Raw genomic sequence first — 22,461 nt, forward strand, 5'->3', positions numbered from 1 at the left:
TTAAATTTAATATGAGTCTAGTTTCAGGAAAATTTTACGGATTTAAATTTATAGTTTTTAACTCGAGTTATGATTTATTCAGCGAACATGATGCAGGAGGGACAGTTTGATCAAATTGGAGTAAATAGTGAAATTAAAAATAGATATAATTGAGTTATTTTGTAAACATATTAGATTCCTTATTTATTATTTATATACTTACTTACTAAGTTATAAGCTTACTTTCTTTTCTCTTTTTTGTCTTATAGTGTCATCTAACTAGCACAGGAGTTAGAGATCGTTGAAGATCTTCCCACACTATCAATAATTTTGGTATTTGAACTAAACATTTTGAATTATGGCATGTATAGTAGGGTTAGTTATTTTGTTACGTGTCATAATTGCCTAGGTTTAAAATATTGGTTATAGTATTTGACCGATTATTTTGTACAAAGCCATTGAAGTTGGCTAATATTGTTAAAGGCATATGTTATAACGATTCATGATCTAATTGGATGCCATATTTTTGTCTCAGTTTTATTTAGTGGCATGTGTTATGTTCTGGTAATACCTCGTACCCTGTTTCGGTGTTGAATGCGGGTAAGGGGTGTTACATTTAGTGGTATAGAGCGATGGTTTAGTCGGTTCTCAGACTAATATAGTGTGTGAAAAAGTCTAGCTATACATGCCATAAATATACTGTGATAGTGTGGTGACTCTTGATTATTCTAAACTGTGTTTTGTTTTAATATAGTAATGGATCCCGATGGAACTGCGGCTGATGATGCTGCTAGTAATGCGCCAGCTCCCGCACAAGGGACCGCGCCTGTAGAAAGTAGACCTGAGACATTGAGACAGGGAGATGAGGCTCGGGATGCCTTTCTCCAAATGATGAACAATTGGTATACTGAGTTTATTCGAGCAAACCCAAATGCTCAACCTCCTCCACCCCCTCCCATACCTCAGATGGTTCCTGTAGTTGCTCAAGGCATAGATTTGGTAAGAATGAACAAGCCTCTGGTCGACAAGATTCAAAAACAAAGGGCCGAAGATTTTAGAGCAAAGATCGATGGTGATCCTGAGAAAGCAGAGTTCTGGCTTGAAAATTCTACCCGTGTATTTGATGAGCTCTCTTGTACACCCGATGAGTGTTTAAAGTGTGCTGTATCACTTTTGAGAGATTCGGCCTACCATTGGTGGAAGACTTTGGTAGCAGTGGTGCCAAAGGAAAAGGTTACTTGGGATTTCTTCCAGGAAGAACTCAAAAAGAAATACATAAGTCAGTGATTTATTAATAAAAAACGAAACGAGTTCCTTGAATTGAAGCAGGGCAAGATGTCTGTGGCAGAGTATGAACGCGAATTTGTAAGACTCAGCAAGTATGCCTAGGAATATGTGTCCACCGAGGCTATTATGTGCAAAAGATTTGAGGATAGGCTTAATGAGGACATTAAAGTGCTTGTGGGAATTCTGGAGCTGAAAGAATTTGTAGTATTGGTTGACCGAGCTCTTAAAGCCGAAGAATTGAACAAAAAAAGAAGAAAAGCTACTATTGAGTCTCGAGATGCCAGAAAGAGGCCGATAAGCAGGTCATTTCAATCTCAATCAAAGAGGTCCAAAGAGACAAACCCTCGAATGGCAGTTTCAGTTGGGGATTCACACAGAGATAGTGGCAAGGCATATTCGAGATCTAAAGCTCAAGCTACTTTAGTGGCAAGTGTGGGTAATGTGCAGTCTAGAAAGCCCGAATGTTAGCAATGTGGCAAGCAACATTTTGGTGAGTGTTGGGGAAATGAGCGAGCTTGTTTCAGGTGTGGTTCTCGCGAGCATTTCATCAGAGACTGTCCGAAGTGCTGACAGAGTGATACCACTAGTAGAGGTAGACCACTGAGAAATACTGGAAGTGGAGCTAGCAGTAGAACTGTGATGAAAGATTCAGCGGCGAGATCAAAATCTAGAGCACCTGCTAGAGCTTATACCATACGTGCCCGAGAGGATGCATCATCTCTTGATGTGATTATTGGTACATTTTTCCTCTATGATACTATTGTTATTGCATTGATTGATCCCGGGTCTACTCATTCCTATATTTGTGTGAATTTAGTATCTAATAAGAAGTTGCCTGTTGAGTTTACTGAGTTTGCGATTAAAGTGTCGAACCCCTTAGGCCAATATGTACTAGTTGATAAGGTTTGCAAGAATTGCCCATTAATGATTCAAGGTCACTGTTTTCCAGCTAATCTAATGATGTTACCATTTGATGAGTTCGACGTTATCTTGGGAATGGATTTGTTGACATTGTATGATGGTAAGGTAAATTGTAAACAGAAAACACTAGAGTTAAAATGTGAAAATGGTGAAATTCTGTGGGTTGAAACAGATGAATCAAGTAAATTGCCTATGGTGATTTCGCACATGTATCTACAGAAATACATAAGGAAAGGGTGTAAAGCTTATCTTGCCTATGTAATGAATACTGAGATGTCTGAATTGAAGCTTGAATCAGTGCCGATAGTCTGTGAATTTCCAGATGTATTTCCAGAGGAATTGCCTGGGTTGCCTATAAACAGAGAGATAGAGTTTGCCATTGATTTATTGCCGGGGACTGCACCGATCTCGATTGCTCCATATAGAATGGTTTCGTCTGAATTAAAAGAATTGAAGGCTCAGTTACAAGAGTTAACAGACAAGGGATTTGTGAGACCGAGTTTCTCTCCCTGGGGTGCTCCTGTATTGTTCGTAAAGAAGAAAGATGGCTCAATGAGGCTTTGCATTGATTACGGTCAGCTTAATAAGGTGACTATAAAGAACAAGTACCCGTTACTAAGGATTGACAATTTATTTGATCAATTGAAGGGGGCAACAGTGTTTTCAAAGATCGATTTGAGGTCCGGTTACTACCAGTTGAGAGTTAAGGAGTCAGATGTGCCGAAAACCACATGTAGAACAAGGTGTGGACATTATGAGTTCCTTGTGATGCCTTTCGGCTTAACAAATGCTCCAGCTATATTTATGGACTTGATGAACCAAATCTTTCGACCATATTTGGATAAGTTTGTAGTAGTGTTCATAGATGACATCCTAATTTATTCTCGGGATGAGTCTGAGCACGCCGAACACTTGAGAACCATATTGCAGATCTTGAGAGAAAAGAAACTGTTTCCTAAGTTTAGGAAAAGTGAGTTTTGGCTTCGTGAAGTCGGATTTTTGGGACATATAGTCTCAGGTGATGGTATTCGGGTGGATCCGAGCAAAATTTCCTCAATCGTTGATTGGAAACCGCCAAAGAATGTATCTGAGGTTAGAAGCTTTTTAGGCTTGGCCGGGTATTATAGACATTTTTTCGAGGGATTTTCGATGATTGCCTCTCCTATGACTAAGTTGCTGCAAAAGAGTGTTATGTTTGAATGGACTGATAAATGTCAGTAGAGTTTTGAAAAGCTGAAAGCACGATTGACTGAAGCATCGATTTTAGTACAGCCCGAGCCAAGGAAGGAGTTCGTAATTTATAGTGATGCATCATTGACAAGCCTTGGATGTGTGCTGATGCAAGAGGGTGAAGTGGTAGCTTATGCTTCGAGATAGTTAAAACCGCATGAGAAGAATTATCCTACACATGATTTGGAATTGGTCGCTATTGTCTTTGCCTTGAAGATCTGGCGACATTATTTGTATGGTGAAAAATACCGAATTTTTACTGATCACAAAAGTTTGAAGTATTTGATGAATCAAAAGGATTTGAATCTGCGACAGCGGAGATGGCTTGAATTATTGAAAGATTATGAGCTAGTGATTGATTATCATCTGGGGAAAGCGAATATAGTTGCTGACGCCTTGAGCAGGAAATCTCTTTTTACTTTGAGAGCCATGAATATGAGGTTAGCATTGTCTGATGATGGGTCAATCTTGGAAGAGATGAGGGCTAAACCGTTATTTCTCCAACTAATTTGTGATGCTCAAAAGAACGATAGTGAGTTGTGAACCAAGAGAACTCAGTGCGAATCGGGTTACAACTTAGATTTTCGAGTTGGACCAGATGACTGTTTGATGTTTCAAGACAGCTATGTGTACCGAAAAATGATGAATTGATTCAGAAAATATTACATGAGGCGCACAGTGGCTGTTTGCCAGTACACCCTGGTAGCACAAAAATGTATAATGATTTAAAGAAGTTATATTGGTGGCCAGGTATGAAAAAGGACATTTCTGAATTTGTAACCAAGTGTTTGATCTATCAACAAGTAAAAGCTGAGCATCAAGTGCCTTCAGGATTACTCCAACCGGTGATGGTACCTAAGTGGAAATGGGATAGGATTACCATGGATTTTGTAACCGGGTTGCCTTTGACTCCTGAAAAGAAGGATGCAGTCTGGGTAGTGGTTGATAGGTTAACAAAGTCGGCTCATTTTATACCGGTACGTACCGATTACTCACTTGATAAATTAGCTGAATTATATATTGCTGAAATTGTGAGGTTGCACGGGGTACCTATGTCTATAATATCAGATAGAGATCCAAGATTTACCTTGAGATTCTGGGAAAAGTTACAAGAAGCTTTAGGTACAAAATTGAATTTTAGTATCGCGTTTCATCCACAAAAAGATGGTCAGTCAGAAAGAGTAATCCAGGTACTCGAAGATATGCTTAGATGCTATGTTTTAGAATTTGAAGGCAGTTGGGAGAAATATCTACCTTTGGTTGAATTTGCCTACAATAACAGTTTTCAGTCGAGTATATAGATGGCACCATACGAAGCCTTGTATGGTCGCAAGTGTCACTTAGTGAGAAACAGATTCACAGAGTTGATCTAGTTAAAGAAACTAAAGAGCAAGTAAAAGTAATTTGTAATTGCTTGAAAGCTGCTTCAGATCGACAAAAGTCATATGCAGATTTAAAAAGAAAAGAGATTGAATTTCAGGTGGGTGATAAAGTGTTCTTGAAGGTGTCACCATGGAAGAAGATTCTGAGATTTGGCCGAAAAGGCAAGTTGAGTCCGCGTTATATTGGGCCGTACGAGATTATTGAAAGGATTAGACCAGTGGCATATCTGTTGGCTTTACCGGCAGAGTTAGAAAGAATTCATAACGTGTTTCATGTATCAATGTTGCGACGTTATCGTTCTGATCCTTCACATGTGATTTGTCCAACAGAAATTGAGATTCAATCGGACTTGACCTATGATGAGGAACCGATTAAGATTTTGGCTCGAAAAGTGAAACAGTTAAGAAAGAAAAGCATAGCTCTAGTGAAAGTGTTATGGCAAAGAAATGGAGTACAAGAAGCTACATGGGAACTGGAGGAAGCCATGAGAAAATATTACCCAAACCACTTTACCGGTGAAATTTTCAGTGACGAAAATCCCTAAAAGGGGGAGAGTTGTAACAGCCCGATGTAGGGCCAAAACGGAACAGTGGTTTCGAAACCACGAATCCGAGGTTGAAAATTTTATGATTGGGTGTTTAATTTGACGTTTAGGACTAAATTGAAATAAGTGAAAAATGTGTGTTCTAGTTCATAATGTACTTGATTGAAATGGGGGTTTTAAGTAGAGGTCCTTAAATAGTAATTAGACCATTATACTAGTTTGGAGAAAAATACCTAAAGGAAGATAAAACACCATAGTTTTTAATGAAGGGCAATTTAGTCATTTGGTAAATAAAATAATAAAATGGGAAAACAAAGCCAAAATTGGTATCATCTTCACCAAGCTTGGCCGAAACTCTCATAAACACCATAGCTAGGGTTTTTCCCAAGCTTTCAAGCTCTATAGTAAGTGCATTCAAGCCCCGTTTTTAATGTTCTTTACATTTTTGAAATCCTCGTAGCTCGGTCTACCTATTTCTACCATTATTTCGAGTTAAGGTTTATATTTAAAAATTTACCCATGAATGATATGCATGTATTTTGATTTTTGATGGTAGAATATGAATGTTTGAAGTTAGGAGAACAATCTTTTCTAAGCGATTTTTAGCGAAAATGAGCAAAACGGCATAATCGGTAAAAATACCTAATGTTCATAAGTACATGTTAGAGTGAGAATTTGATGTTGTCATAGAAGAGAAAAATTTCAGCATGTCATAAAACATAAGAATAAGGGCTGAAATTAAATTTCTGAGCCTAGGGGTAGAATCATAATTTTGTAAAAGTTAGGGGGCAAAAATGTAATTTTTTCATAATGTGATTTTTGGATTGAAATAGATAGTATGAGTGTTAAATGAGCTAAATGTGTTGTTATAGATTACGAAAGGCATGGAATTGACCTCAAACGGGGGAAGGAAAAGATTTTGGACTAAATTGCAAAATTTCCATATTTTGCAACAAGGTAAGTTTGTATGTAAATAATACATTATCTTTATTTACGTTTTTATATTTCAGCATATTTTATATATTGTAGCTGATTTTGAATCATAATCGACTATTGGAAGAATGGAAATAAGTATTAGAAAGTGAAATACTTCCTGGTTGAACCTTCGGAATCGAAAGATATAGATGGTATGTAGCTGGGTCACATGTATGGTGCCAAGTGCACATCATGTGTACAAGAGAGCTACGAGATACTATGTGGTAGCTAGGTCACATGTGTGATACGGGATGTATACCATGTAAACAAGAGAGCTACGGGATAAATGTAGCTAGGTTGTATGTGTGGTTCTAGGTAAAGGACACCATGTAGACAAGAGAGCTGCGAGATAAATTGGCTAGGTCACATGGGTGATACTAAGTGTTCATGTTCACCATGTGTACAAGAGAGTCGAACTATGTGATGGGTTGAACTACGCGCTGAAACCACCAAGTATCTGAGACTCGATCCGAAGTGTTCAACGGGAAAATCGACTAAATGAAATAATGTATGTCCTTGTAATGATAAGTGTAAGAATACACATGTGTAATGTATGAGTAATAAGCTCGATATGTGACTGGAAGTTGGAAAAATTGTTAAGGATAAGCCAAAAAAATGCAACCAAAGTGTGAAAGATCAAAATTGATAATAAAACTGTTTGGACAGTCGTAGAGGCGTGAATTTGAAAACTCACCAAAAATAGTAGGAATTTAATTAGAGGCTGAATGAGATATGAATTAAATCTTAATGAGACTATTTTCATCTAAAAGAAACAGAGCAAGTAAAGGAATCCTATATTTTCAGATATTTATATTTTTGTGAGACTTGTTCAAAATCACTACGTGATCCACTTTTCTAACTTTGAAAAATCATTAAAAATTGTACAAAAGTAATTAAGAAATATAGTTTGTATTAATAGATTCCTTATTGAGTCTAGTTTTAAATGAAACAAATTTCATGGTTATTTGAATTTTTTACAGGGAGAAAATTAATTCGTAGTGAATAGAGGTCAGATTAGTAGAGCTGTATAACAGGGGAAACTTTAACTAATAAACTATACTAATTGACTAGACCAAAAAATTCTAGAAAACTTTTAGTAAGAATTAATATGAGTCTAGTTTCAGGAAAATTTTACGGATTTTAATTTTGAGTTTCGTAACTCGAGTTACGATTTATTCAGTGAACATGACGCAGGAGGGACAGTTTGATCAAATTGGAGTAAATAGTGAAATTAAAAATAGATATAATTGAGTTATTTTCTAAACATATTAGATTCCTTATTTATTATTTATATACTTACTTACTAAGCTATAAGCTTACTTTCTTTTCTCTCTTTTGTCTTATAGTGTCATCCAGCTAGCAAAGGAGATAGAGATCGTTGAAGATCTGCCCGCACTATCAATACTTTTGGTATTTGAACTAAACATTTTGAATTATGGCATGGATAGTAGGCTTAGTTATTTTGTTACGTGTCATAATTGCCTAGGTTTAAAATATTAGTTATAGTATTTCACCGATTATTTTGTACAAAGCCATTGAAGTTGGATAATATTGTTAAAGGCATATGTTATAACGATTCATGATCTAATTGGATGCCATATTTTTGTCTCGATTTTATTTAATGGTATTTGTTATGTTCTGGTAATACCTCGTACCCTGTTTCGGTGTTGAATGCGGGTAAGAGGGGTTACAGGGTTGCCTATTGTGATATCAGCTATGTCAGCGCAGAAATATGTGAGAAAAGGTTGCAATGCTTACCTTGCATATGTACTGGATACTAAAGTGTTTGAATCGAAGCTTGAATCAATGCTGGTGGTTTGCGAGTATTCTAATGTGCTTCTAGAGGAGTTACCTGGATTATCACCGGTTAGAAGTCAAATTTGCTATAGAACTTATACCGATAACAACACCATATCGATAGCACCTTATAGAATGGCTCCTACAGAGTTAAAAGAGTTGAAACCACAGTTGCAAGGGTTGAATGATAGGGGTTTTGCTCGACCTAGTTTTTCACATTGGGGTGCACCGGTTCTATTTGTTAAAAAAGGACAGACAAATGAGATTATGCATTGACTACTGTCACCTCAACAAAGTTACAATCAAGAACAAATATCCACTACCTCGCATTGACGATTTGTTTGACCAGTTGAAAGGTGCCATAGTGTTCTCAAAGATTGATCTTCGTTCTAGCTTTTATCAACTATGAGTGAAAGATTCGGATATGCCAAAAATTTCATTTAGAACCAGGTACGGACACTATGAATTTCTTGTGATGCCATTTGGTTTAACTAATGCACCTACAGTATTTATGGATTTAATGAACATAATCTTTAGACCGTATTTAGACAGATTTATTGTGGTATTTGTTGATGATATTCTAATTTATTCTTGAGATGAATCCGAGCATATCGAGCACTTGAGAATTGTGTTGCAAAATTTGTGAGATAAATAACTATTTGCTAAATTAAGCAAATGTGAGTTTTGGCTCAAAGAAGTTGGTTTTCTGGGACATATAGTATCGGTCGAAGGCATCAGAGTTAATTTGAATAAAATTTCTGTAGTTGTTGACTGGAAACCACCGAGAAACGTATTTGAAGTCAGAAGTTTTCTGGGATCAGCTGGTTATTACTGGATATTTGTAAAAGGGTTCTCGATGATAGCTACAAAGATGACATGACTATCACAGAAAGATGTGAAGTTTGAATGGTTTGATAAATGTCAGTAAAGTTTTAACCAATTGAAAGCACTATTGACCGAAGCACCAGTTCTAGTTCAGCCTAAGTCGGGTAAAGAATTTGTGATTTTTAGTGATACGACATTGAACGGTTTAGGCTTTGTTTTGATGCAGGAAGGCAAAGTAATAGCTTATGATTTGGAATAGTTAAAGCCACACAAGAAAAACTATCCGACACATGACTTAAAGTTGGTAACTATTGTGTTCGCGTTTAAAATTTGGCGACACCATTTGTTCGGTGAAATTTTTCACATATTTACCGATCACAAAAAGTTAAAGTATCTGATGTTGTAGAAAGATTTGAATTTGAGATAGCGTAGATGGCTCAAACTTTTGAAAGATTATGAGTTAGTTATTGATTATCATCTGGGAAAAGCAAACATAGTTGCAAATGCTCTGAGTAGAAAGTCTTTGTTTGCTTTGTGAGCGATGAATACATGATTTAAATTTTCTGATGATTGCTTGCTCTTAGCTGAGTTAAAAGTTAAACCGATGGTTCTACAACAGATCTGCAAAGTTCAAAAATGTCATAATGAGTTGCGAGCTAAACGAGTACAGTGTGAGTTGACGTCTAATTCAAATTTTTGTATAAGGCCCGATTATTGTTTGTTATTTAGAGATAGAGTTTGTGTACCGAAGAATCCAAAGCTTATACAGATAATTTTGTATAAAGCTCATAGTGGTAACTTGTCTGTTCATCCGGGGAGCAATAAAATGTACAATGATTTGAGATAGATGTATTGGTGGTCGGGAATGAAACATGAGATTTCTGACTTTGTATCTAGATGTTTGGTTTGTCAGTAAGTTAAAGTTGAACATCAAGTACCTTCAGAACTGTTCAGCCAGTGATGATACCGGAGTGAAAGTGGGATAAAGTTCCTATGGATTTCGTATCGGGGTTACCCCTATCTCCAAAAAAGAAAGATGCTATCTGGGTTCTTGTTGATCGTTTGATGAATTATGCACATTTTATTTCGGTATGTACAAATTTCTCACTTGATATATTAGCTGAGTTATATGTTTCTGAGATTGTCAGATTACACAGAGTGCCAGTCTCCATTATTTTGGATAAAGATCTATAGTTTACATCGTAATTCTAGAGAAAGTTACAGGAAGCTCTGAATACGTGACTGCATTTTAGCACTGCATTTCACCATCAGACTGATGGTCAGTCTAAAAGAGTGATTCAGATTCTCGAAGATATGCTTCGTTGTTGTGTTTTAGAGTTCGAAGGTAACTGGGAGAAATATTTATTGTTGGTCAAATTCACATATAATAATAGTTTTCAGTCGAGCATAAAGATGGCACCATATGAGGCTCTATATGGTTGTAAATGTTGAACTTCATTATACTGGACTGAGCTCAGTGAGAAACAGATACACGAGGTTGATTTGATTTGCGAGACTGAGGAAAAAGTGGAAGTGATCCGAGATAGTTTGAAAGCAGCTTCATATTGTCAGAAATCGTATGCAGATCTTAAACATAAAAATATAGAGTTTCATGTTAGCGATAGAGTATTTTTGGAAGTTTCACCCTGGAAAGAGGTTATTCAGTTTGGTCGCAAAAGGAAGCTGAGTTCATGATTTATTAGGCCATATAAGATTATTGAAAGAATCAGACCTGTTGGATACCAATTACCTTTACCGTCGAAACTTGAAAGAATTCATGATTTCTTTCATGTGTCTATGTTACAAAGGTATCGATTTGACCCTTCACATGTAATCTCTCCAACGGATGTTGATATTTAGCCTGATATGACATTTAGTGAAGAACCGATCAAGATTCTGGCACGAGAGGTGAAAGAGTTGAGAAATAAAAACATAGCTTTAGTAAAAGTTCTTTGGCAATGACACAGAATAGAATAAGCCGCCTGGGAACCCAAGGAAGCTATGAGAAAGCAATATCCGAACCTCTTTTTTGGTAAGATTTTTGGGGACGAAAATCCCTTTAGGGAGGAGAGTTGTAACAGCCCGTTTTCAGTGAAATCAGAATAGTGCTTTCGGGACCACAAATCCAAAGTCAAAAAATTTATTTTATTATTATTTTATGGTCTACAGCATGATAGTATTACCATATAAAAATTTCGTTAAGAACCTTTACTGTTTACATGCTCAATTTGATTAAAAGGACTAAATTGTGTAAAGTGTAAAAGTTGAGTTCTATTAGCTAAAGGTATGAAATATCTATAGAACTTTAAAGTAGAGGTCATTATATGGTAAATAGCCTATTAATATGTTAGTGGATGATAATGGCTTGGCAATTTTGTAATTTGAATTATTTATAAAGGTTAATTACGTACATAGGTAATTAAATGATATATTAATTAAACAAAACAATTTATTATGTCCATCTTCTTCAAAATACACCACAAATTTATTCTACTTGGAGAAAATAGAGGTAGGGTTCGACCAAGCTTCAAATTCCAATTGGTAAGTGATTTTTGTCCCCTTTTTAATGATTTCTATGTTTCTGGAACCGTTATAGCTTAATCTAGCTAGCCGAGGGACTTATTTGCACAATTGTTAAAGTATTTGAGTTTTTCCATTGATGTATATATTAGTGTTTTGAATTTTAATGGTAGAAAATGAATGGTTGTTGTTAGATAAACAACTTTTGTAAAGAAAATTTTGATGAAATTACTAATTAGGGATTAAACTGAAAAATATGATAAATTGTGTGGTAAAGTGTGAATTTGTGAAATATTTGGGCTATTATAAATATGTTTATAATTCGATTAGGCTTGGGTAGGGATAAAATTGAATGAATTTCATTTTTCGAGCCTAGGGACTAAATTGCAAAGAATTAAAAGTATAGGGGTAAGATGGTAATTTTGCCAAAAATGTGTGTTGGACTACATTGAATTGAGTTAAAATCATTCGTATAGATTCTGTTAGACCTCGTACAAAGTGAGATTGAGGCAAAGAGAAAATTTCAGATTAGTCGCCTTCGTATCTATGTACCCTCGTTAAGGTAAGTTCGTGTAATTAAATTGTGTAATTATATGCTTTGATTGAATTAGATTTATGTTACTTGCATTATTATCATATATGAATACCGATCGCATATTCGACGACATATGATAATTATCGAGCCTCATTTGAACCTTAGGAATTCATAGGATACAAATGACATGTCATTAAGGTTACTGATTTCAGCTCTTATGAGCTTACCGATACTCAGCTTGTATGAGCTTACCATTATTTAGCTCGGAGGAGCTTACCATTATTCAGCTCGGAGGAGCTTACCATTTATAGCTCGTATGAGCATACATGTACATGAATTGACAGATTACAGTTCAGTACACCTCGTGTGTACTACCCGCGCATTCATTGATATTCTAAATGGTTCAACGGGCACAGTTCTGTTACAAGTTTATATTAGTTCAGTACGAACTAGTACAGGTATTTACATGAATTACATGGAATTGGTTTATATATGATATATGGATCCATGGTATAGATGTTACATGTATATAGAGTTTGAATAGTTGTTGAACTCATACATGATTCTCGGTTTTTATATGAATTACATGGCTAACTTGGTTGATGAATATGTGTTAGGCTTTTGGCCAAATTGAGTTGAGATATGCTTTGGTTTACTTACCTATATTGTGGTTAAAAGGTAAGTTAAATTTTGTGTTATACGAACTTACTAAGCTTAAATGCTTACTCTATGTTATTTTCTATGTTTTATAGTGGTTCAGAAGCTCGTTCGGGTTGGAAGCTTGTCGGAACTATATCACACTATGCATCGGCTCTTTTGGTATATTTAGTTATCTAATTTTGGTTATAATGGCATGTATAGGTTATTTTGGCTAATGATAGCCTACATGTTTTGTTACGTTCTTAGCCATTTGAATTAGCTTGTGTTTTGGTATATTTCGCTATGTATATATAAATGGCCTTATCATGTTTGGTGTGTGGTTTAGTATGGTTAATATGCGAATAGACTTATGTTTGATGGATGAAAATTAAATGGTAGTTGAATATGAATATGTATTATAATTTGGAGTGATCTAGTGCTTGTTGTGGAAAGCACATATGTATAATGGTGTTAGTTTTTGAATGGTTTGTATTGGCGTTTTGATTAATGATCTACAAAGTAAGAAATGATGTATATTTTCTTGAGATACTTTGGATGCAAGTATGTGTATAAGTGAAATATATATTTGGATATATTGAATACATGAATATTCATATTATAAGTTGTCATTTGATCTGCCTATGGGCATATTGGTTGCATGTGATGATATTACACATTTTAAGTTTGATTTTTGCTGGTTTTGGATGCCTATTTATGACTTGGTTATATGCAAGTTGTTGTGTTCAGGTTGATACCAAATTGGGTAAGAAATGTGGCTTGGAAAATGGTCTATTTTCGTCCACAAGGGTAGAGACATGGGCGTGTGTCTCATCCGTGTGTGACACATGGCTAGGTGACACGGTAATGTGTCCCTGTATCTTTTGAAGAATAAAAGTTAGTATGCTCACACGGCCTGGCACATAGGCATATGGCTTGGCCGTGTGGCCCAAGTCAGTGAGTTACACGGGCATGGGCACAGTCTGGGACACTATTGTCTGTCCCACTTTCGAATGCCCACACGGCCTAAGACACAGGCATGTCTCTTGGCCGTGTGACCCCTATAGTTTTGAAAATTTTAAATGTTTTCGGAATATTTTTTGAGTTTTTGATTTAGTCTCGATTTGTTTCTAATGTGTATTTTGGGCCTCGAGGGCTCGATTAGGGGCAATATGCATGATTATGATTGGTTTTTAACATGAATGTTATATGTTATGAAATCTTTGAATTTTATGTCTACTTAAATTTTAAATTTTGATAATACTTCGTAACCCTATTCCAGCGACAGATTCGGGTTAAGGGTGTTATAGAAGGATCGACAAAAACTTCTATAAGTAAGGCTATGAAAGTATGAAAAAGGTATAAGATGAAGGTGCTATAAATATACTTAGCTATATGTAAGAAAGTATGAATGCTTATATGTTGTGTGCGTAAGAGTTATAAGTTTTACTATGAGTTGTTAAGTTATGTGTATATCTAACTTGAAATGTTGTTATTCCTTAGGCTAATGCTAAGCTAAGTTGGATTGTCTCAAATTGTTTTTATGATTATATATAAATATTGAAATGGTAAGCTTTGTTTATCAATTATGAGCTTACTAAGCATTACATGCTTCCTTCGTGTTATTTCTTGTGTGTTTCTAGATAATCGAAAGGTGATGTGAGCATGTAACACCCCGTACCCGAGACCGTTGCCGGAGTCGGACACGAGGGATTAACGGGCTTAATCCACTTATTTTCACAGTCCATTTGAAAATTTTCCAGACAAGCTGGTTACTGCATCACTGTCGCCTTAAAAATCATATCTTGAGTTTCAAAACTCGAAAACCAGTTTCGTAAATTTTTCCTGAAACTAGACTCATAGGTTCATCTACAAATTTTTTTCTAGAAGTTTTGGTTGAGCCAATTAGTACAGTTTATTAGTTAAAATCTCTCCTGTTTCAGGGTTCGACTACACTGACCTTTGCGCATTACGACTTGGATATCTCCCTGTACAGGGTTTAAATACTGATGCTGTTTATTTCTATAGAAACTAGACTCGAAAAGGAATCTATACATATATGGCATGACTTCTAATTATCTCTGGTTAATTTATAATGAATTTCCAAAGTCGGAACAAGGAATCCAGAAACCGTTCTGGCCCTGTCTCACAAAAACTTAAATATCTCATAATATACTCTTCATATGATCTTTTCGTTACTTTCCTATGAAAATAGATTCATCAAGGTTCGATTACATAATTTATTCACTATTTAATTCCATTCCTACTATATTTAGTGATTTTTCACATCCACATCACTGCTGCTGCCAGCATCAGCCTTTTGGGTAAACTTTACCTATTACATAGTTTCCATGATTCAACTAGCCCTTTAGCATATATAGCACAAAATATGATCATGATTAACCATTCCAATGGCTAATCGTTCCCAAACATTTCCATACCTCTTAATGAACATCATACAAGACGATTATAATATTAAGCTCAAAGTGTATATAAGCCATTTTCGCATGGCTATCCAAATTTATACAAAACCAAAGGGTCCATGACCAACAACAAAAAGGGTAGTCCTATACATGCCATTTCAAAGTTCAACCAAAAGTGTACCAAAAGGGGCTTTGATAGTGTGGGCGACTTCGACACTCCCGAGTCCGGGCGACTTCGACTTCGACACTCCCGAGTCCGATAGCTGACGAACCAAAATCTATAAAACAGAGATTCAAAGAAACGGAGTAAGCATTTAATGCTTAGTAAGTTTTGAGCAATCGAATTAGGCTCAAGTGAAGTATAGCATTCATATAACTAAACGGATAATTTCATATACACATATATTCTCAAAAATCAGTCCTACTTCACATTTCCAACCCTTATATTCATACATAAGGGATCAACTTAACCAAAAACCGGAAGCTCCTTAATCGACTGAGCGAATGCTATTTAAGAGGAATCAATTAATCCAATGCATGTACAACACATACCTCGTTGTTGAGATTTTACGAGCGTATTAATTGAAATTATTACTGCAGATCGCTCATTCCCAAACTCAAGTAATCTTCGGGATTTAGCCGGATATAACTACTTGCGCAAGGCCTTCGGGTCTTAGCCCGGATGTGGTCACTAGCATAAATGCCTTCGGGACTTAGCCCGGATATAATCGCTAGCACAAATGCCTTCGGGTCTTAGCCCGGATATAGCAACTCGCACGAATGCCTTCGGATCTTAGTCCGGTTATAGTAACCTAGCACAAAAGCCTTCGGGACTTAGCCCGGATATCATTCGAATAACCATGCACATATATCAATAAATCATCACACATCCATATTTCATTTTCATTACCAAAGCTCAAACACAAAACACTTATCACACTTACAAATTTCGGCTCAATAGCCACATACAAAGAGCATGATTTTGATTTACTTAAGACATAATCTAATCGAATCATAATCTAAGCTCCATTACTCGAAAACTTACCTCGGATGTTGTCGAACGATTTCGGCGGCTATTCGATCACTTTTTCCTTTCCCTTATCCAACTTTGGTCCTCTAAGCTCTTGAGCTAATTCAAACAAATTTAACTTATTAAAGTCTCATTATGCTAGCTTATGGCCGAGCATGACAATGAATTTGATGGGTCATATGGTCACCTTTAGCTCAAATACAAAATGGTCATACGCATTTTTAATCACATTAAGCAATTTAATACAATTCATTCGAACATCAAAAGAGAAGCTCAAGGTACTTAGCCCATATATACATTAGACATTAGAGTCACATATGTACAAAATCACGAATCGAATTCAACATATTAGCTAATATTCCCCTTAGCCGAATTTTCTAAGTCAAGATAAAGCCATCAATATGCTTACCTATGGCCGAACATACACATTAACTTATGTACTCATTCATGTGGCCGAACATGCATGTCTATGTTGAGGCCGATTGCAACACTTAATACATTCTACAAGTATGGTCACTTGTATTGACTAAACACCATTTTGTTTCAAGTTCAAAACTTGGCCAATACACATATATACACTAGTATATCAAACACTAACATTTGCACTTCACCTTACTACCATTTCTCATCCAAATAACGTGAACAACAACCATATTTCTCTTCTACTTCCTACCATGGCCGAATGCATCACAACACCATACCATTTCAATTTTGGTCATGGTTAAACAAAGAACTTAATGTCTCACTCAAAAATGCTAAAAAGAAGATTCAAGAATCATCAATCCACCATCACATGCATCATTACAAAGCTTCACTTTTAGCATGCAAATGACATCAACACAAATCCACCTTAGCCGAATATCATCTCCATGACATAGTAAAGATTTGAACCATGGGCTAGTTAGAACTCAAGCTAACTACTAAAATATACATGAATCTCATGGAGCAACATCAAACATACCTTAGCCTAGTTACATGCATGGCCGAACCTCTTCAACCTTTCTTCTTCCTTTCTCCTTAAAGTTTTTGGCCAAAGATGTTCAAGGATGAACACTTTTTTTTTGTTTTTCTTTCCTTCTACTCACGGCAATAGGGGGGAAACAATCACACACATTCTTTCTTTTTTTTTTCTCATCCTACTAACACTAATACTTTATTGCCCATGCTCTTTATTTTATTATTCCTTACATGAAGCATTAACCCAACATGTTTATGACATGTTTTAGCTATAACATTTTGTCCACCCTCATGCTCATGGCCGGCCACTACTAATTAGGGGGGAAATTGACATGCAAGTCCTCCCTTTTTGATTACATGCACCATTAGATCCTTATAGATTAGCCTATCACATTTCAAAAGTGTCACACAAGTCCTATGTACTGCATTCACATGCAATTAACTAAATTGAAGCTTAAAATTTTCGCACATTCATATTCACATATTTTAGACCATAAATATCACATTCAAATAATTTGGTGACTCGGTTTAGCGGTCCCGAAACCGCTTTCCGACTAGGGTCACTTTAGGGCTGTCACAGAGCACGTCCGGGGCATCCTCGAATGCATATCAAGAGTCAATTGAGCTTCCAAAAACACCCATAACTCGAGCTTGTGCTAAGCATTTCCTAGAAGCTGTTTTAGCTTCTAATGCAAAACCTTGGTTTGAAACAAGGGCCAATGCTCACAAAATCAGCTCAAAGCAACTATCCAAAGAACCCGTGCATTGTTGCCAAGCTGATCCTAGCTCATTTCCAGCTCCTCGAGCTTCGTCCAGCTCAACTCAACTCATTTGAGCTTATTTCAGCTCGTTCTTTATTTCAATAAATTAAACTAAGTTTTAGTTTTATACTAATTAGTTTGCTATAGCTCATTAACGAAAATCCTAGCTCAAATAAGTTCATTAAATGTTTTCACTTAGTTTAAGCTAATCGAACTTAATGCTACTAGCCAGTCTTTAATTAATGTGTTTAGTTTTGCTTAGCATGATGTTTATGATGCTTTGTTCATGCTCTTAACATGTTCAGTTGAATATACATTGGGATTTAATGTGTTCATGTTTCTTGTAGGTTCAGCCAAATGTATGGAGTACATTTAATGAGATTTATGCACGGCTAGGTACATTGAATATAAGAGTTCATGCATGAACGAATTTATGCATGGTGGGCTGGCTATTGGTAATCCCTAAGCAATCTTTTGGCCAAGAGGTAAGTTCCACAAAGTGACCGAATACATGAAGGAGCCATTAATGCAAGTACATGCATGGCTTAATACATCGTATGGAAGGATGCATGCACAACTAGTGTTCAATGGATGACATTTGAAGGAATTCAAGTATTGGGGACGTTCATGCAAGTGGGGGCTATTTTATGTACATGTATTTGAAGATTCATGGACCGTAATTAAGGAAGAACATGCATTGGGACGTTTCATGCATGTATCATGCATATCCAAGATGTCCATTCAAGTATTCAAAGTACATTAAAGCTTCATTCGGCCAAGGGAGATGTAGGAGTATTAAAGGGCTGCACATTCATGAACTATGGCTTTTCTTCTAGGCTAAGTATGCATGAATGCATCAAGTGAAGCAACATGATGGTTCGGCCAATTCATGCACCATCTCTAAGCATGAACCGAATTTTAATGCTTTTGTGTGAACATGTTAAATACAAATGTGAATAGAATTTAAGTTAGTGTGAACATCATAGATGCCGAATATCAATAGGCATCTTAGGCTTATAAATAGTTTGCTCATTTCATGTAAGAAGGACTTTTGCCAAATTTGTTAATAAACATTGTTCTTGTGAGGTTGCTTCCTCTCATATCTCGTACAAGTTTTGAAGACTTATCTAGTTTGTGCTAGTGGCGTCTACCGATCTTGTTTGAACTTATCACCAGCTTTGGTGTGGCGTTCACCAATTCATCTATCCATATTTTTCACCTTAACCATATAGGAATCGGGGTGACACTTTTTAGTGTTGAATCATTCCTGACGTTGAGTTCGTTTTCTATTTCCATTTCAAATTTCTTTCTTGTTAACCAAATCGAGCCTTCTATCCTTCATCCATCTTTGCTACCCATAGTCGAACCTATTATTAAACTTACCCTTCTTCGAAACCTTCTACTTATCCTATTCTATTCTTTTACTTCTATTACTAAAAATTCGAGGCACGAACAACTCTCTCGACTATGATCGGGCAACTAAGTGAATTCGAATCAACTACCCGGGCCGGATCACATCAGAAGGTCGTTTGAGTTGGAAGCTTGTCGGAGACCCATCACACTATCCCTTAGTTATGTAGGTATATTTTGATGATTTTGAGTCATAGTTATAATGGCATGTATAGGTATTTTTGTTTGATGAATTTAGCTATTATGTATGGCTTGAATATATATGACATTTTGGTTGATGAAATTGTAGTTATGATATTATGAATATATGGTGTTTTGTTGGCTGTTATTTTGATGTGGTGGTGGTTAATAGGATGGAATTGAATTGATTTTTAAAATGGTTTACTATGAATTGTTGGTTGGTTTGGATTGAGATAGTTCATGACGTGGTTAATGACTAGATTTGGTAGCTCGAATGTGGTTGGTTTTAGGTCAAATTGGTAAGATGTATGACGGATGTGAAAATGGCCCAAAATGGTGTTTGTTGTACTTATATTTGGTATATGAATATCATGGCAAATGTGATATTGAAATTATTCAATTGGTAGTTTGAATGAGGAATGAATTCAATAGGTGTTTAGGCAAGTCTAATTGTTGAAATTGAGGTACCATTTTGGCATATTGGTTGAATGGTTTATTCATATAATATTTAAGCTTGAATTTTCATATGTTAGGTGTGTTTTGAATTCTTGGCTATAAATGCATTTGGCTTTTTGCAAGTGGTAGGAACTTGGGTGAGAAAAATGGCATAAAAATGGCCTATTTTTCATCCACATGGTCAGAGACACGGGCGTGTGTCTCAACTGTCACCTGGCCATGTGTCCCTTGTATCTTTCAAAGGATTTCAAGTCTGACTGTTACACGGCCTAGCACACAAGCATATGGGGTTACTTTGAAGGGTACACGACCTAGCACACGGGCGTGTGGCTTAGCTGTGTAACCCAAGTCAGTGAGATACACGGGCACAGAAACAAGTTGGGACACAGCCATGTCTCCCTATTTCAAATGCCTGCACAGCCTAAGATATGGGTGTGTCTCTTGGCCGTGTGACCTCTGCAGTTTGAAAAATTTTAACTTTTTCCTTAAAAATTCATATATTTTGAATTTAGTCTCGATTTGTTTCTAATGTTATTTTAGGGCCTTGAGGGCTCGTAAAAGGGACTATATGTATCCTTTTGGTTAACATTACTATGATTTATGTTTTGGTTTCTTTGTAATAATAAAATGTTTGTTATACGATGTTATATTTCGGTAATACTCTATCGCCCTAATTTGGGGACTGTTACGGGCTAGGGTGTTACATTTATTAGTAATAGAGCTACAATTTAGCCAATTCTTGGATTGAAGGTAGCGTATGTGAGTCTAGATATACATGCCATTATAGAACGTGTGATAGTGTGATAACTCTTGAAATTATGTTTTCATATAGTAATGTATTCCAACTGAGCTGATTCCAATGATGTAGAAAGTAACGCGCAAGCCTCCCTTCACGGAGAAATGTCGTCTAGTTCTAGGCCCGTACCTGAGGGTCGGGAAGGAGAGGCTAAGGAAGCCTTCTTCTAAATGATGAACGAGTGGTTTACTGAGATTGTTTGAACGAATTCGGCTACTCAACGACCTCAACCTCCACTTGTTCCCCAATCGGTCCCCGTTGTTTCTCAAGGTTTAGAACCTTTACGCGTGAGTAAGTCACCTGTTTATAAATTCCGTAAATATGGGATTGAAGAATTCATAGCTACTGTTGATGATGATAGTGACAGAGCTAAGTTTTGGTTAGAGAATACGATCCAAGTTTTTGATGAGTTATCTTGTTCATCGGCCAAATGTGTTAAATGTGTCGTATATCTACTAAAAGATTCAACCTATCAATGGTGGAATATGTTGGTTTCTATTGTTCCAAGAGAGTGGGTAGATTGGGAATTTTTCCAAATCGAGTTTAGGAAGAAATATATAAGTTAGAGATTTCTCAATCAGAAGCGCAAAGACTTTTTTGAGCTTAAACAGGGTTGTATGACAGTATCCGAATATGAAAGAGAATTCGTCAGGTTGAGCAAGTACGCCTGAGAATTTATTCCAACCAAAGTTGCTATGTGTAAACCGTTAGAAGATGGACTGTACGAGGACATAAAGCTTTTAGTCGGGATTCTCGAGTTGAAAGAATTTGTTGTTTTGGTTGACAGAGCACATAAATCCAAGGAGCTTAGTAAAGAGAAAAGAAAAGATGATTTTGAAGCTAGATATTCAAGAAAGAGATCAAGTGGAAAATCGTATCATTCATCGTTAAAAAGATCGAAAAAATACCACAATCGTTCAGCTGCTTTAGTGGGGGTATCCTAATAGAGATTGAGGTAAGCAACACGAGAGTTCTAAAGCTCAAGCTATATCAGTAGCGAGTGTTAGCAGTGTTAAAGCCAACAAGCTTGATTATAAGTGATGTGGGTGATGACACTTTGGAGAATGGTAGATGAAAGACAGAGCTTGTTTTAGATGTGGTTTGCAGGAACATTTTATTTGGGATTGTCCTGAGTTACCTGAAAAAGACAAGATTCAGACAGTTCGACCGAGTAATATAACTGCGAGAGAGAGATCGTCGTGGAACACTAGAAATGTGATATTAGCCGTAGTGCGACTAAGGACTCTACTGTGAGGTCTAAGGCACAAGCACCAGCTAGAGCATATACAATCTATGTGTGAGAGAAAGCTTCTTCTCTAGATGTTATTACTGGTTATTTTTCTATCTTTGACACTAAAGTTACTGCTTTGATTGATTTTGGATCAACTTATTTGTATGTATGCACAAATCTAGTGTCAAGTAAGAATTTACTTGTTGAGTCCACTGAATTCGTGGTTAAATTATCGAACCTCCTAGGTTAGTATGTGTTAGCTGATAAAGTCCACAAGAATTGTCCTTTGATGACTCGAGGTTACAGTTTTCTGGCCAATTTGATGCTATTGCCATTAGATGCATTTGATGTGATTCTGGGTATGGATTGGTTGACTCTGCATGATGCTATTGTGGATTGTAGACGAATGCTTATTGTATTAAAATGTCAGAATGGTGAAAATCTTCAGATAAAGTCAGATAGTTTGAGTGTGTTGCCTATGGTTATTTCAGCTATGTCAACACAGAGACACATGAGAAAAGGTTGCAATGCGTACCTTGCATATGCACTGTATTCTAAAGTGTCTGAGCTGAAACTTGAAATAGT

The sequence above is a fragment of the Gossypium hirsutum genome, chromosome A12 (assembly GCF_007990345.1).
Source record: "Gossypium hirsutum isolate 1008001.06 chromosome A12, Gossypium_hirsutum_v2.1, whole genome shotgun sequence".
NCBI lineage: Eukaryota > Viridiplantae > Streptophyta > Magnoliopsida > Malvales > Malvaceae > Gossypium > Gossypium hirsutum.